This window comes from Furipterus horrens, unplaced genomic scaffold, assembly GCF_987537825.1.
Source record: "Furipterus horrens unplaced genomic scaffold, mFurHor1.1.pri manual_scaffold_6, whole genome shotgun sequence".
NCBI lineage: Eukaryota > Metazoa > Chordata > Mammalia > Chiroptera > Furipteridae > Furipterus > Furipterus horrens.
Genome location: NW_028327176.1, coordinates 51,079,507 through 51,094,221, shown reverse-complemented (window position 1 = coordinate 51,094,221; position 14,715 = coordinate 51,079,507). Strand labels below are relative to the sequence as shown.

The 14,715-nt window shown below is 42.2% G+C and overlaps 1 long non-coding RNA gene across 2 annotated transcripts in view; it reads left to right on the top strand.

Annotated features, from left to right (window-relative positions):
* LOC150006167 (uncharacterized) overlaps window positions 1-14,715 on the top strand; it is an 80,845-nt gene that overhangs the window by 60,725 nt on the left and 5,405 nt on the right. The window contains exon 5 of one of the 2 annotated variants that reach the window (XR_016511919.1): window positions 3,928-4,084. The exons of the other annotated variant lie outside the window; for it this stretch is intronic. This is a non-coding gene — a long non-coding RNA (uncharacterized LOC150006167). Of the gene's footprint in view, window positions 1-3,927; window positions 4,085-14,715 lie in introns of those variants that run through there. 2 annotated transcript variants of the gene reach the window in all.

Sequence of the window (14,715 nt, the reverse complement as noted above, 5' to 3'; positions counted from 1 at the left end):
GAGACCCTTTGGTTTGCAGGCTGGTGCTTAATCTACTGAGCTACACCAGCCAGGGCATCTTTTTCATGGCTGAATAATATTTCATATGTATCATATTTTCTTTTATTAATGGACACTTAGGTTGCTTCTGTATCATGGTTTTGTAAATAATTCTGTAAATAAAAAAGGGGTGCATATATCTTTTCAAGTTAGTATTTGTGTTTTCTTGGGATAAATACTCAGAAGTGGAATATCTGGATCCATTCATTCTATTTTTTCAATTTTTCAATTTTATTTATTTTTCAGTTTTATTTTCCAATTACAGTTTGCATTCAGCATTATCACACCTGGCACCATCCATAGTTATTACAATATAGTTGACTATGTACATTGTTTTTTAGATATAATTCTATTGCACACTGAATAGACTACAGTGTAGTGTAAACATAACTTTTATGTGTATTATAAAACCCCCAAATTCATGTGTCTTGCTTTATTGTGATATTTAATTGTGGTGGTCCGGAACTGAACCTGCAATATCTCTGATGTAGGCCTGTAGAAACTTATTTAAAACCAAAACTGACCACAACTAAGTCTGTTCTAAAGAGGAATAACATAATTCATATTTGTAGGGGAAAGAATCATTCCATTTGCTTCATCACTACAGAATGGTGGTGATGAGAGAGGGAAAGTTCAAACTTCTTTTTGTGCTAGTCGGGGGTAGAACCTGGAGTGGATGGCTCATAATGGGGCTGACTCCAGCTATGATGGGTCATTGGATGTGAGTGGACAGGGATGGAGAGCTAAGTTACTCTAAATAATATAAGGGGGGCTTAGTTTCCTGAGGGAAGGAGAGACCCCTTCCAAATGTGAGAAGCAACTGGAAGGGTGAAGGTGCCCAGCAGCATGGAATATAAAACCCCTCTGTCTCTTTATACCTTCAGGGATGTCTGCTGAACACAGTGGTTTGAGAGTTTGTATATATGTTTTTTTTTTTCTTTTGGGTAAAGTATGGGAAAAGAGAGCCAAGTCCCACATCTGGGACAGCTCAGAGCAGAGGGAAGAGACCAGCCTTAGAAGGTGAAATGTGAGTGAGATCACAAGTCCAGAAGGATCTGGAGTCAGAGCCAAAAGGAATTGTTAAGAGCATTAGCTGCTGGGAATTTGTAGAAATTGTGGGAGGATCGTTGGACTTCCCATAGAATTTGGGAAGGCAGATCCAGGCAGCTTCTAAAACATGCCCAAGGACAGGGTGGTTGCAATCGACATCTGACATCTGATTCCTATAGTGCTGTTGTGTACCTCATAGAATGTTTAAGTGACTCCCCCAACCCCCTCCTCAGGATCCTTCTTATGGAGGTCTATTTGTTGGGTGCTTTAGGAACTATCCTGATGTTTCTTGTTCTGCCCAATGAAAGCCATTTTTCAGTTCAGACTCCTAAAGGGAAGCAAAACTTTCCAGCAAAGGGCTTGTCATTCCCTTCTATCCCTATAATTTACACAGACCCAGAGGACGCTTGTCAAAGGCCAGAGACCTGCAGCCCCTCTAGCCAGTGCTGAGTCGGGCACATCATTTGGGAGTGAAGGAAGGTGGGAAAAGTCTTCCACAAAGTCTTAGGACTTGAATGAAGACTGCTCTGAACAAGTACCTAAATAAATGCTAAGACTCCAGTGAGTACTCTGAAACAAGAAGCCAAGGTGCCTGAGCAGCTAGAGTGGAACTGTAGCAAGTCCAGCCCATACCATACTGTACAAGCACTCTTGTTCATTCCTTAGGGAGGAAGAAACTATAGGATAGTCTTAACATCCACTGTAATTCCAAAGTTTGAGGACAGTAGAGATCAAGTGTGCTTTGCACAGCATGTGCTCTTCCTTTGTAGGTCTGTGTACCTTGGTTTTCCTTTAGGAGACCACCTCCTTCCCCATTTTCAGACTGGATTCAAGACCATCCCTTGGCTCTAGATGGAGGAGATATGACTATGCTAATCAGAGAACAGCAGTTGGCATGGGCATGGTCTCAAATTCAGGCCAATCAGGACTCTGGACTTTGGTTAGTACTGTTAAGAAGTAAATTCTCATTTCTTTTCCAACTGGGTTGCCAAGCCTGTATGTAATATGTACATAATTCTGAGGCTGCTAGTGACCACGTCCACCCCAATGGGAGTGTTGAAGCCAACACATGAATGCTGAGCTGTGAGATGGAGATTGGATGACATCTTTTGAGCACTTGGATCTAACCATGCTTTAAGCTAGTCTAACTCAGGGCATTTCATTTTACATGGGTCCAGCCTTTGCTCTCTCTCCCCACTGTCCCCTCTTGAAACTTTGATTTTGATTTTTGTAACCTCCGACTTTCTTTTTCTCTCTCTCTTTTGAAAGTTTGATTTCAATTTTTGTAACCTGCAGCCGGTAGAGTCTTAATTCATGTTATGCATTGTATATAGTTTTCTTTATAAATTGTGGTTTGGCCTTTTTCAACAGACCCTTTTGTCTTAAAGTGCTGAATTGTCAGTTTTCTATATGACTCAAATGAGACCATACATATGAAGAACCTGGCATTATCTTCTGTACATAGAAAGAGACCCAGTAAATATTAACTACAGGCAGCAAGGAATGAGAGAGGGTGGGGAAGTGGAAGAAGATAGGATGCTGAATTAACAGAATCCTGAAGACCTTAGGGTAATCTAGGAACCCTCAGACCCTACCAGGCCCCCTGTTCTATGTGTCTCTAGCGCCCTATGTTTTTCCCTCTTAACCCTTCATCATGTTTTATAATGATATGTTTATGTAATATTTTGATTGTCTCCCTCACTGACCTGGCAGTTCCACTGTTATATCCCCAGCAATTAGTCCAGTGTGTGGCATTCAGCAAATATTTATTGAATGAAGCGTCACTTACAGTTACTTAAATTGCATTCACCGTCCTTGGTTATTGGGGTTAGGATCGTGGCAGAATTGGCAAAATCAGGGAAAGCCCTTCTGTTTCCTATACTACCCACACCTCCAATACACATACAGAGAATTTTGTCTCAATGAGATAATTTGGATTTGGTTCTGAAACCCTTTATCAAGCCTTTAGTTCTTATTTTTTTTATTGGAACATTTTATTGAAGAATTAAGTAGTGTGGTGGCTGGCCTAATATGTGGAAAGCCTTGTTAGAGGAGTGGGACCTGTTTCTGTGATAAACAAACTGTCTTTCTTGCTTCTCTGTCTTTATGAAATCATCAATTTAACTGCAATAGTTCCCTTTCACCCAGACTTGTTCAGAAATGTGTTGGAGGCTATAGGAATGCCTGGGAAGTTGATGAGGGAAAGGCCATGGATGCTGGAGACTACTCTTAAGCAAGAAATAAAAGCAGTAAAAGGTGGTCCCTGGGAGAGGGTGGTAACTTGATGCTCACTTCATCAGCCCTTGAGTCTGGGTCCTGAGAAGACTCCCGGTGCGCCATCCCACCTCCTGCCTTGCCATACAAAGCCTCCTCCCAACTGAGGCTGCAGTTTAGCCCTTTCCCCACTGGGCTTTCCCTGAGATGGGGAGAGTGTTTCCCAGGGTTCATGTGACTTCCACTGGCAAGTGACGATTACAGATGGTTTACCAGTCAGTAAAACTGCCGGAGGCTTTGTGCTGTAATAATCCTTTTCCTTTTTAAAACTCTGGGGATTTTCTACTGTTGCCAATAGTTTTTCAAGTCAGCAATTACGGTATAGATTATGTAATAGCTGGGTATTAAAAATAGAAAAGACCAGAGTTTGCATCTATTTTAACCAAATCAAAACAGAGCAAAGGGAGGGGAAAAAAGGAGAGGGAGAGACCAGAGCAGGAGGGAAAAAGATTACTTGACAAGAAGTAGTAAGATTGCATCATGTGACTGGACAATCGAGCCCACAATTAACTCTGCCCTTTGCCTGCCATTACTGGACTGAAGGGTTGCACTCTTTTCTTCCAGGGAGGGGAATCGAAGGAGAATTCTGAGGATTCAAGATCCTAGTGGATATTCCTCAGCTCAGTCTCGAGGTGTTTGCCTGCCTCTCACAAGCAAAATGACTAAGAGGGGAAGGCATTGATTTGAACCACTCCCCCACCCCTTTAAGTTCATTACTCCTGTGTCTTGATTTCCATGGTCTTTATGCTCAGCTTGTTTTGTTGTTGTTGTTGTTGTTGCAGTGGTAGAGTCAAGGGGTGGTTTATGGGGGAGTCTTTAGCATCCCAAATCTCTGTCAGTACCTTGTCAAAGCCATCTCAAATACATATTCAATGTAATTAAAAACGGTATATTCATTATGAAAACACAGCTTTAGTATAGATACTTCCTACCCTCCGACTTTTTCACGCCTGCCCTCTTTCCACTGGATTGTAACTGCTAAGCTCCTCATCTAGGAATTCCAGTGCCACCACTGATTTATTCTTATGTGACTTCTCACTAATCCCCACCACCACCCTGAGTTGAAAATGATCTTTGTGTTATTTATTTATTTAATTATGTCCTCACCCAAAGACATGCTTATTAATTTTAGAGATTTTAAAGGGAGGAAGAGATAGAGGGAGAGAAACATCGTTGTGAGAGAGAAACATTGAATTGTACATGCCCCAACTGGGACCAAACCCACAACCTAGGCATGTGCCCTGATTGGGAATCAAACCCCACCACCTTCAGTTCATAGGACAACAATTCAGCCAATGGAGCCACAATGCCCAGGGTGATTTTTGTTAATTTAGAGATCTTTTGAGTAATTTTAAGGACCCTCTAATGGTAAAATTTTGGGTGTCTTCCACACCTACCCCATCACACTTCATTCTCAGAGCCTTCATTGATACTGGGGTGCAAAAGAGTGACAACAGCTCAGAATAATACTGGTCCTAGCTCTATCTGCTTCACCCTGCACTACCCACACTAGTAGAAGTTCAGTGAAAGGAAGAAGAGAGCTCTAATTTTGGAATTTCAGGCATCATTTCACTAGATAGGGGGACCTTCCTTAGGGCCTTTTCAAATCACACTATCAGCCTGGACTGGAAGTGACCATGATGTGATAACCTCTTTCTTACTCTTGGAGGTTTTTAGGTCTCTGATGCTGAATTCCCATCCACATTCTCACCAGAGGTTGACTTTGGTAAGGACTACCAAACATCTGGTATGGGTCAGATTTTTAATCCTTCCAACCTACTGTGTCCATTATTGCATTTGACAAGTGTCCTGGCCTCAGCTGTGGTCATTCGCATTGCAGCATCAGTTTTTTGTTATCTGGACACACTGGCCACTTCAGACCAGGTAGTCAGTGAAAGTTGGAGGTCATGGTGAATATCTGCCCTCCACATCTCATTCCACCCCTGAGGCTCTGGGCAAGGTAAGGAGTCCCCTGAAGTACCTGTCTTAGGGGCTGCTAGGGACTTTAGTCAATCCAGGACTAAAATCATTAGCAAGTTCCTCAAAGGAATCCATTCTACCTAAACTCAATTCTCTCTGTGGCCTCCTTCCCATTCTTACTCCTCACCCCCATGGATAAGACCATAAGGAAACATCACGACTTGACCATAGCAATGTTGGGTACACTGGTCATCCCCAACCTTCTGCTGAAGATCACTCTATCACTTAAAAAAATTTATGGATTTCAGCCTTCCAACACACACACGTACATGCATCTACACACATCTTTTAGTGGTGGTACCTCTAGTGTATGTTGCTTAAGATAATACTAGGGATCAGAAGCTGGTTTTAACACATTTAAATAGATTTATTTTTTACTCATTCATCTGCATTGACAAGTTTGAGACACATTATTGCTTATATATGTGGGACATTCATTTGGACCACACACAGTGCAAGGTATAAATGATAGATCTTTTGCATTAACTCCAGTACCGGGGCACAGAGCTAGACAGCTATCTCCCTTTACTGTGCACACCACCACATTCCTCTGACCCCTTTTCTGTCCCATTCTGACATCAGACTCAGAAATGAGTTTGGGGAGTGGGCCAAGATAGGCTTAAAGGTTAAACCTCAGGACTCCACCTATTTGCTGCAACCTCTCTGCCTAAAGTGCCAGGCAGTAGGAGTGGGGAGAGGAGAATGTGGGCAGAGAGCGTGGTGCCTGATATGGCTCCAGTGACACCTGGACCTACTCTTCATCTTCCAACAGAAGATGACGGAGAGGAGGCTGGGAGAAGGAAGAAAAGAAGGAAGGAGAGAGGGAGTAGGAGTGAGGAGGAGAGGGAAGGAGGAAGGAAGGTAAGGGAGGAGGGGATTGTAGGCTGAGCCTTGGGGCTGGGGAGAGGAGATTGACAGGGGTGTCTGTTCCTGTCTGGGACTGACAGGCCAGGCAGAATCTTATGTTTGAGTCCAAGTTTTAGGGAAGCAAGTAGGGGTTGTCTTGGCAGCCCCATACAGCCTTGGGGTAATCTGACTCCAGGCCACCAGTGTTGCTAAACTGTCAGGAGTGCAGTGCCACCCCCTCTGTATTCTCAGCATCCTTTTTCCTCCCAACCAGACAGACCCAGGTCCCAAAGACCTATCTTTTTCTTTGTCACAAAAGACAACTGAGAAACAAATTCACTAGCACTTACTTCACTGAGCAGTTTGCACTTTAAGAGGAGACCCCAGAATATTACTTCTACTACAACTTTATTGCTAAAACTATTACTTCTCTCGTCAGTTTTTGTAATTTTGAATTTTTGTCAAGAATGTTAAAAGGTAAAGAAAGGTTTAAAAATTATTAGTGTAAAATTTTATAGTCTTCATTTATCTTTATATCTCTACTGTATTCTGTTTATATTCCCTATTTCATTCCCTGTATCGCTTAGTTAATGCTTCATGCTGTTTTTCATGATTAGTTTTGTTAGAGGTCAATTTTCTAAGAATCAGATTTTGTGTATTTATCTCTATTTCTTTTTATTCTATTTTATTAACTTTTAATTTTAAACTAGTTTTGTAACTGAAAAGTAACACAAAAGGTCACTTTTTCTTACAAACTATTATAAGAGAATCAGTTACCCAAAAGGATGGACAAAGGAATAAAAAATGAAATCTATGTGGCTTATAAACATGAGAAAAGACCTTACTTGCAAGTAAGGACCTCTAGGCTTGAGTGGGGAAGAGAGGCATCTTAGCACAAATACCCAGTGGAGGGACCCCTGCTGATTCCAATCTGTTTTTCTAATAGTTTATTTTTCATGGTATTTTTGAGTTTTCGCCATTGCCATTTATGCCCTTGATATCCTCTTTCACCTCCACCTACCCCCAATCTGGTTTTTATTTACTAATATTAGGCAAGGCACAACACCTGTTTCCTCCCCTGTAAATTGTGACTAATAGAAAATGGCTCCACCTGCTTTACTTCATTGGCTGTTGTTTCAAATTAGATATGGAATGTGAAGAAGACAAGACACTTGAATGCCCCCTGCCCCCAGTCTTTCTTCTCCCACAGGCGGCAGTAGATGGGATTGTGGATGAACCCAGCCTTGCCTGGCAGGGCTGCCTACTGGGCTTTAGCCTTTAAATTAGGAACATTATTTTGAAGGGAAAAAAAGGGGTCTTATTCTCTCTTTAGTTCACTGTGCCTGTTGTCCTATCTGTTTTTCAGCTAAGTTAAAAAAATTTTTGTTTTTAGGTTTTATAATTTTGTATCCTCTGAAAAAGCTGGTGGGAAGGGGTAGGTGTGCTAGAAACGAGCCCCAAGACTTAGGAGACAAGAATGGGTGGTTCGTATCAGCAGTTGTCTGATGTTTTGGTCGAGGCCCTTTTACATTCCTAAATTATTGAGGACTTCAGAAAATTTTCACTTATGTGGTCTGTAGCTATAGATATTTACTGTTTTACAAATATGGAAATAAATACTAAAAATAGACTTAAAATATTTATTATTTTAAACTAACAGTAATAAATTATTTACATGTTAACATAATTTTTATGAAAATGTGTTTTCTAAAATAAAAAAGTTAAGAGTTGTTTTACAGTTTTGCAAATCTCTTTAATGACTAACTTAAGAAAAGACAGCTGGAGTCTTATATCTGCTTCTGTATTCAGTCTTTTGCAATATGTTACTTTGGTTGGAGTAGATGAACAAAACCAGCTTCAAACAGATTTGTGGTTGGAAAAGAAGGAGTATTTTAATAGCCTTTCAGATCATTGTTGCTGTCTTTGATATGTCACCAAAATGGGACAAAGGCAGTTTCTGAAAGATTAATTGCAGTGTGGGATCTGAAACCATATCAATGAACTTCTCATACTCAGCTATATGTCTTACACCATGAGTGGGTCTTTTATTCATGCCTGATTTTGTAACATCATACATTGGTTATTTGGAAAATAATGGCTCAGTGAGTTATGTAGATCTTTCAAATGTGGCCACATTTCAGTCCACAATCCGTCGGCAGCCGTCCGTCTCGAGAGACGATGGTGTAGCTTCTTAAGAGTCTATCTGCACCGCCGAGAATGGCTGTGCAGTCCGACTCGGGAGTGACACGGTATCTGTCTCCTCCCGTGTTGAATCGACATCTTGCGATGACGCTGGAGTGTCCTCTCCAGTGAAGCTGAAGCTACAGAGCCTGGGCAGGGTGATATGGAGGGTCTGCTGTTGCCCATGCAGCAGACCCCCCCCTCTCTTCACAGCTGAAGGATCAAAGGGAAAGACGGAGTCAATACAGCTTGGCTTCAGGTGCGCCGCAGGAGTTGCCGGTGTTGACTACAACGTCAAACCGCCTTAGGGACTCCGGCTCCGGATTTTCTGTCGGGGTTTACTCCCTTAGTCTTTCCCCTGAAGAGGTATGCCGCAAGGCAGCGGAGGTTTTTTGGAATCAGAGTTTTCCTTCTCTGATGTGCCCTGACTGGAAGATCGAACCAGCGACACTTAGCTCGCAGGCCGACGCTCAATCCACTGAGCCAAACCAGCCAGGGTCAGTCCACAATATCACATGTGTTAATACTACCACTGATTTCATCAGCAAAATCTTTAGGTACTGGGAAGTTGTCAAGCTTATGGTGTGGATACAAGTTTTCTAATATTCTAATTTTCACTTGACAGCTCAAATTTTATCATTGGCAAAAAATACTATCAGTTGTTTTACTTGATGTGACAAGCTCAATTCATTCATTTTCAAGAAAATGTCTGCCAAATACCCAACTCTAAATAATCACAGTTTGTCAATTGTTCTCTCCAATAAAAATGATATTCCACAATAAAAGCAGGTAGTTCAGCTTTTAATGCCTCCATTACCTCAGTATGCAGCATAAGTGCTTTATGCACAGATTGTTAACAAGATGTATATTCAAGGGTCATGTTTTAATAAAATTAATAATTATTACTCCACATGGACATTCTTATGTGAAGCTGATCTTTTTGTTAAACCATATGTGCATGGGGGTGAAGAATATGACTTTGTTGATTTGTGTTAAGGTCCCAGAAGTTTTACCCACTGTTGCTTTTGCATTATCAGTGCAAATGTCAACAGTGAATACTGTAGAAAAAATCTTGGTATTATTAAAATGTTCTTCTCCTCTTTTTTTCCCATCATTTTTTATTGTTTTTCTGTTACAGTTGTCCCACTTTTCCTCCATTGCTCCCCCCACCCTGCTCACCCCTCTCCCACAGTTAATCCCCACCCTGTAGTCCATGTTCATGGGTCATTTATACTAGTGCCTTGACTAGACCCTTCCCCTTCTTCCCCTCCTTCTCTCCCTCTTCCCCTCCCCCCTTGTCACTCTTAGTCTGCTCTTTGTTTACATGTTTCTGGTTAATTTTTGCTTGTTTGTTTGTGTTGTTCATTAGTTTCCTGTATTAGGTGATATCATATGGTATTTGTTTTTTGTTGCCTGGCTTATTTCGCTAAGCATAACTTCCTCTAGTTCCATCCATGTTGTCGCAAATGGTAGGAATTCCTTCTTTCGGCTGCATAGCATTCCCTGTGTAAATGTATGACAGTTTTTTGATCCACTCATCTACAGATGGGCACTTAGGCTGTTTCCAGCACTTGGCTATTGTAAATAGCACTGCTATGAACATAGGGGTACACAGGTTCTTTTGAATTGGGGTTTCAGGATTCTTTGGGTATAATCTTAGCAATGGAATTGCTGGATCAAAAGGAAGTTCCATTTTTAGTTTTTTGAGGAAATTCCATACTGTTTTCCATAGTGGCTGCACCTGTCTGCATTCCCACCAACAGTGCAGTAGGGTTTCCATTTCTCCACATCCTTGCCAGCACATGTTGTTTGATGATTTATTAATGATGACCATTCTTACCAGTGTGAAGTGGTACCTCATTGTGGTTTTTATTTGCATCTCTCTGTTGGCTAGTGATGTTGAGCACTTTCTCATATGCCCATGGAGATGTATGTTCTGTATGTTCTCTTTGGAGAAGTGTTTGTTCAGGTCCTTTGCCCATTTTTTAATTGGGTTGTCTGTCTTCTTAATGTTGAGTCGTATAAGTTCTTTATATATTTTGGAGATCAATCTCTTGTTGGAGGTATCATTGGCAAATATGTTTTCCCATATGGTTGGTTCCATTTTCATCTTGCTGGTGTTTTCTTTTGCTGAGCAGAAACTCTTTAGTTTGATGGAGTCTCATTTGTTTATTCTTTCCTTTATTTCCCTTACCTTAGGAGATATATTGATGAAAATATTGCTATGTGGGATATCTGAAAATTTTCTGCCTATGTTTTCCTTTAGGACTGTTATGGTGTCACGGTTTACATTTAAGTCTTTTATTCATCTTGAGTTTATTCTGGTATATGGTGTAAATTGATGGTCTAGTTTCATTTTTTTGCATGTCTCCGTCCAGTTCTCCCAGCACCATTTGTTAAAGAGGCTCTTCTCACGCCATTTTATGTTCCTTCCCCCTTTGTCAAATATTATTTGACCATATAGACCTGGGTTTATTTCTGGGCTCTCTATTCTGTTCCATTGATCTATATGTCTGTTCTTATGCCAGTACCAGACTTTTGATTGCCGTGGCCTTGTAGTATAGTTTGATGTCAGGTATTGTGAATCCTCTTGTTGTGTTCTTCTGCCTCAAAATTGCTGTGGCTATTGTTCTTCACCTCTTGAACACCGTGGGAAAGGTCTGGGGACTCCCAAGAGTGCAGTGATCATCATTTGAGAGGCACTGCTCGCTCTGACCATAGGCAATAATAGCATGTGGCCTTGAACATCTCAGTTAGCCTCCCTGGGGCTTAGTTCTCAATTTTAAGGAGTCTGGGTGAACAATTTTTACTAGTCCTTGAAGCCACTTCTCTTCTAGCAGCTGTGATATTGCTCTCTTTTCTCTCTCCCTTTCTTATGTCCTTCTCAGCCCACCTCTTACAGTTGGGCATTCTCCTTGTTGTTTCACCTCCTCCTTCACTTCCTTGGTGATCTAATTCCCTCCCTAGTCTTTAACCATCACCTACAGGATGACACCTTTAGACCAGATGTCTGTCCTGGGCTCTAGTTCTGTGATTCCAGCTGTCCCTTGGGCTTCTGCACCTGTATGCCCTACAGGCAAGTCAAAGTCAACAGGTCTAAACTGATTTAGTTGTCTTCCTCCACACATTGCCTCCTCTTCCACAGTAGCCATTTGTGGTTAATCCATTATCCATCCATCTGCTTAAGCCAAAAGCCCAGGAGCCTGCCTGTCCTTACCTGGGCCCATCACTTCACTTATCTAATCACACAGGCCTATCAGTTTTGCCTCCTGAAAATATTCCCAATCTCTCCCTGCCTTCCAGCTCCACCACCACTGCCCCAGATCAGGCCCTCCTCACTTCCTACCCAAATGATTACAAGAAGCTCCCCCTTGGATTCCTTTCTCTTTTCCAACCTGTACTCTGTAGCTCAGGCTGGAAACTACAAGAATTACTTTCTCACAGGCTTAAAAAAAAATTAAATAAATATATATTCAGTACTTATCAGGTCAGGCACTGTGCAATGTGCTGGGGTTACAATGTAGAACACAATAGATAGCCCTGGCCTCCAACACTCACCATATACAAAGGTAGAGACAAAGTAACAGGGCTCAGGTAATCAAGATAGTGTAATAGGGGTGCTTGAGAAACCCTAGAAGCCTTAGCTAAAAGTAGCTGAGTCTGAGGGGTGGTGAGGGAACACTCCCTGGAGGAAGCAACACTCTGAAACTGCTCACTGGGTGGGAGTTAGCTAGGAGTGGCAGGAGTGTGGTGGTGAAAAGCTTTCCTGGTAATTTTATTATCTCATTTTCCTACTTAAAGTCCTCTTTTGAGCTTCACCACTGCCTGTAGGATGAAGTCCAATTCCATACTATGGAACATTGTCTTTGTGGCCTCTTCTACCGCTCCCTGGATTCAGCCTGAACTGCTTTTAGTTCCCCTAAACCTCCCTTCCTCCCTCACAGCTCCAGGCCTTTGTGTACTGGTTCCTCATGCCCTCCACCCTTCCCACCCACTGAATTACCAGGCAGCTGACTCAGGAGACCTTTCCTGACCCTCCCACATAGACTTTGTGGCTCCTTGTCCTGTGCTCCCCACCTGTGCATACACCTGGATGCCTGTGCACGTCTCACATCATTAGAGCTCATTCACATGTGTCTCTGACTTTGGCTCCTACTTGTCAGTGCAGGTCCTGCCTAGTTCCCACACCCTCACTCCATGAGCTTTTTGGGCGTCCTCAGGGTGTGTATCTCCCATGTGCTGGTGGATAAGGTTAAACAGTTATCACCCCCACCCCCCACCCCCCAGCTATCTTTTTCCCTTCTCTGCTCTGCAACCTCCCTTTGCCTCTGCCACACCCTATGGACCTGTCAGTTTTGCTGGACATTGCCACACCCATCAGGCATCCCATGCCTACCAGTATCACTGACACCCCTGTTGACATGAGATCAGCCTGCTCCACTGTAGAGGCAGGGCTGTGGGGCTGCTGGTACCCTCATTGCCTTATAGAGCCATGGGGTCTGGCCCCCACAGATATGTCTAAATCACAAATACCACTCTAGCTCAGAATTAATCACCTTTCCACCGAGCAAAGCTTTGTCCCTGGGTTATCTAGCTCATAGTACCTGTCTCCTTCCCTGGGAAAGAGTTCTTTCACAACAGGCGTCTTAGCCCTTCATGCAAATACGCTTCCCAAGGTTCTGCCTACCAGAGGGCCAGAGGGGGTGACCTGCTTCACTTTCCATCTCTAGCCTGGAGGCAAAAGATACATGGGTATTTATTTAAAGTAGTATGTCTGCCCTGGCTGGTGTGGCTCAGTGGATTGAGCACCGGTCAGTGAACCAAAGGGTCGCTGGTTCGATTCCCAGTCGTCAGGGCACATGTCTGGGTTGCAGGCCAGGTTCCAATTGGGGCTGCACGAGAGGCAACCACACGTTGATGTTTCTCTCCTTCTCCTCCCCCCCTTTCCCTCTCTCTAAACATAAATAAATAAAATCTTTTAAAAATAAAACAGATCTACATAAGCAATATTGAATATAGCTTCATCATTAAAAAGTTCAAGTGGTTTAAAAATACATAGATTATAAAGGTAAAGCTCCCCTTTCACCCCTTCTCCTGTCCTATAGCTTACCCTGCTGGTAGGCACTGTTAGTTATTCGGTGGAAATGTTCAGACTTTTTGCTCTGCATTTGCATACATATGTGTGGCTGGCATAATATTTGAGAAATTAATCCACCCCCCACCCTAGATTTTCCCCTTTTCCACTCTCATGGTCATGGAGCTCATTTCCTCCTGAGCTAGCTCCTCAGATTAGAAAATTGAATCCTTCAGGCGTCTCTGGCTTTGTGTGCCAAAAGGTTACGCACTTAGGGAAACTTCTGGATTTGCGGGGTAGGTAATCAAAGAAAAAGATTCTCTTGCACAGACTGAATGTCTTGACTAGAAACAAGATGAAGAAGAATTTTACCTGGAGTGGAAAGACCCCCTAATTCTTTGAAGCCCTCCCTTCCCAGACTGGCAGGGGGCAGGGGAGACAGGAGAGAAAGATCTGTGGTCTCCACACTGCCTTCTATCAGCTCACCTGGAGAGAGTGGTAGCCATGGGGTGCGGGGAGCAAGCTGTGGGGAGTCAGGTAGCCTGGTCCAAGATTCCTGGCTTCTCACAAGTGGCACAGAGCAGCAGAGGCTACTAGACTTGGCCTCAGCCAACTTCACGGCTACTTCCTCTGTCCCATGCCTGGCACTTCTCAGTATTCTGGAGAACTCAGACACACCTAGAATTAAGTGTCCTGTTGGCAGGATGGAAGCTTACCATAAACATTGAGTTGAGTTATAGAAACTAAGGTTAAATTTCTTGCATACCTAAATTTTTGAACTGAGATTCATTCCTGTGGCTTGCACTATTCATGTTCTGCCACTTTTGAAAAAACAATTCATGATATATTTAAAAAATGTTTCCACAGCTGTAGATACAGATTTATGTTATTCTTTTAAATATTTTAAAAAATACATGCTTATAGTAGGAAATTCTAATAGTACTAAAGGAGAAAGCAAAAGTTCTCCAGTCTTCCATTCTGACTTCCTAGATGTAACTATTGCTAACAGTTTCTTGAGAGCTCTAGAATTTTTTTTTATGCAGATAAAGACATGTATCTATTCTGTATAGCTTTTTTTATATACAAATATTCTCAAACTCTATATACTTATCTGCAACTCATTTGCTTCTTTCTTTAACAATTTGACCTTATTGTTAAATAAATTGTATTATTTAAATGGATAAAGTTCTGCATTTCTTTCAATGATGCCCAGTATTCTATAGAATGAGTGTGTCACATGCATTTAACCAGTGATTGGCATATGTTTCCAG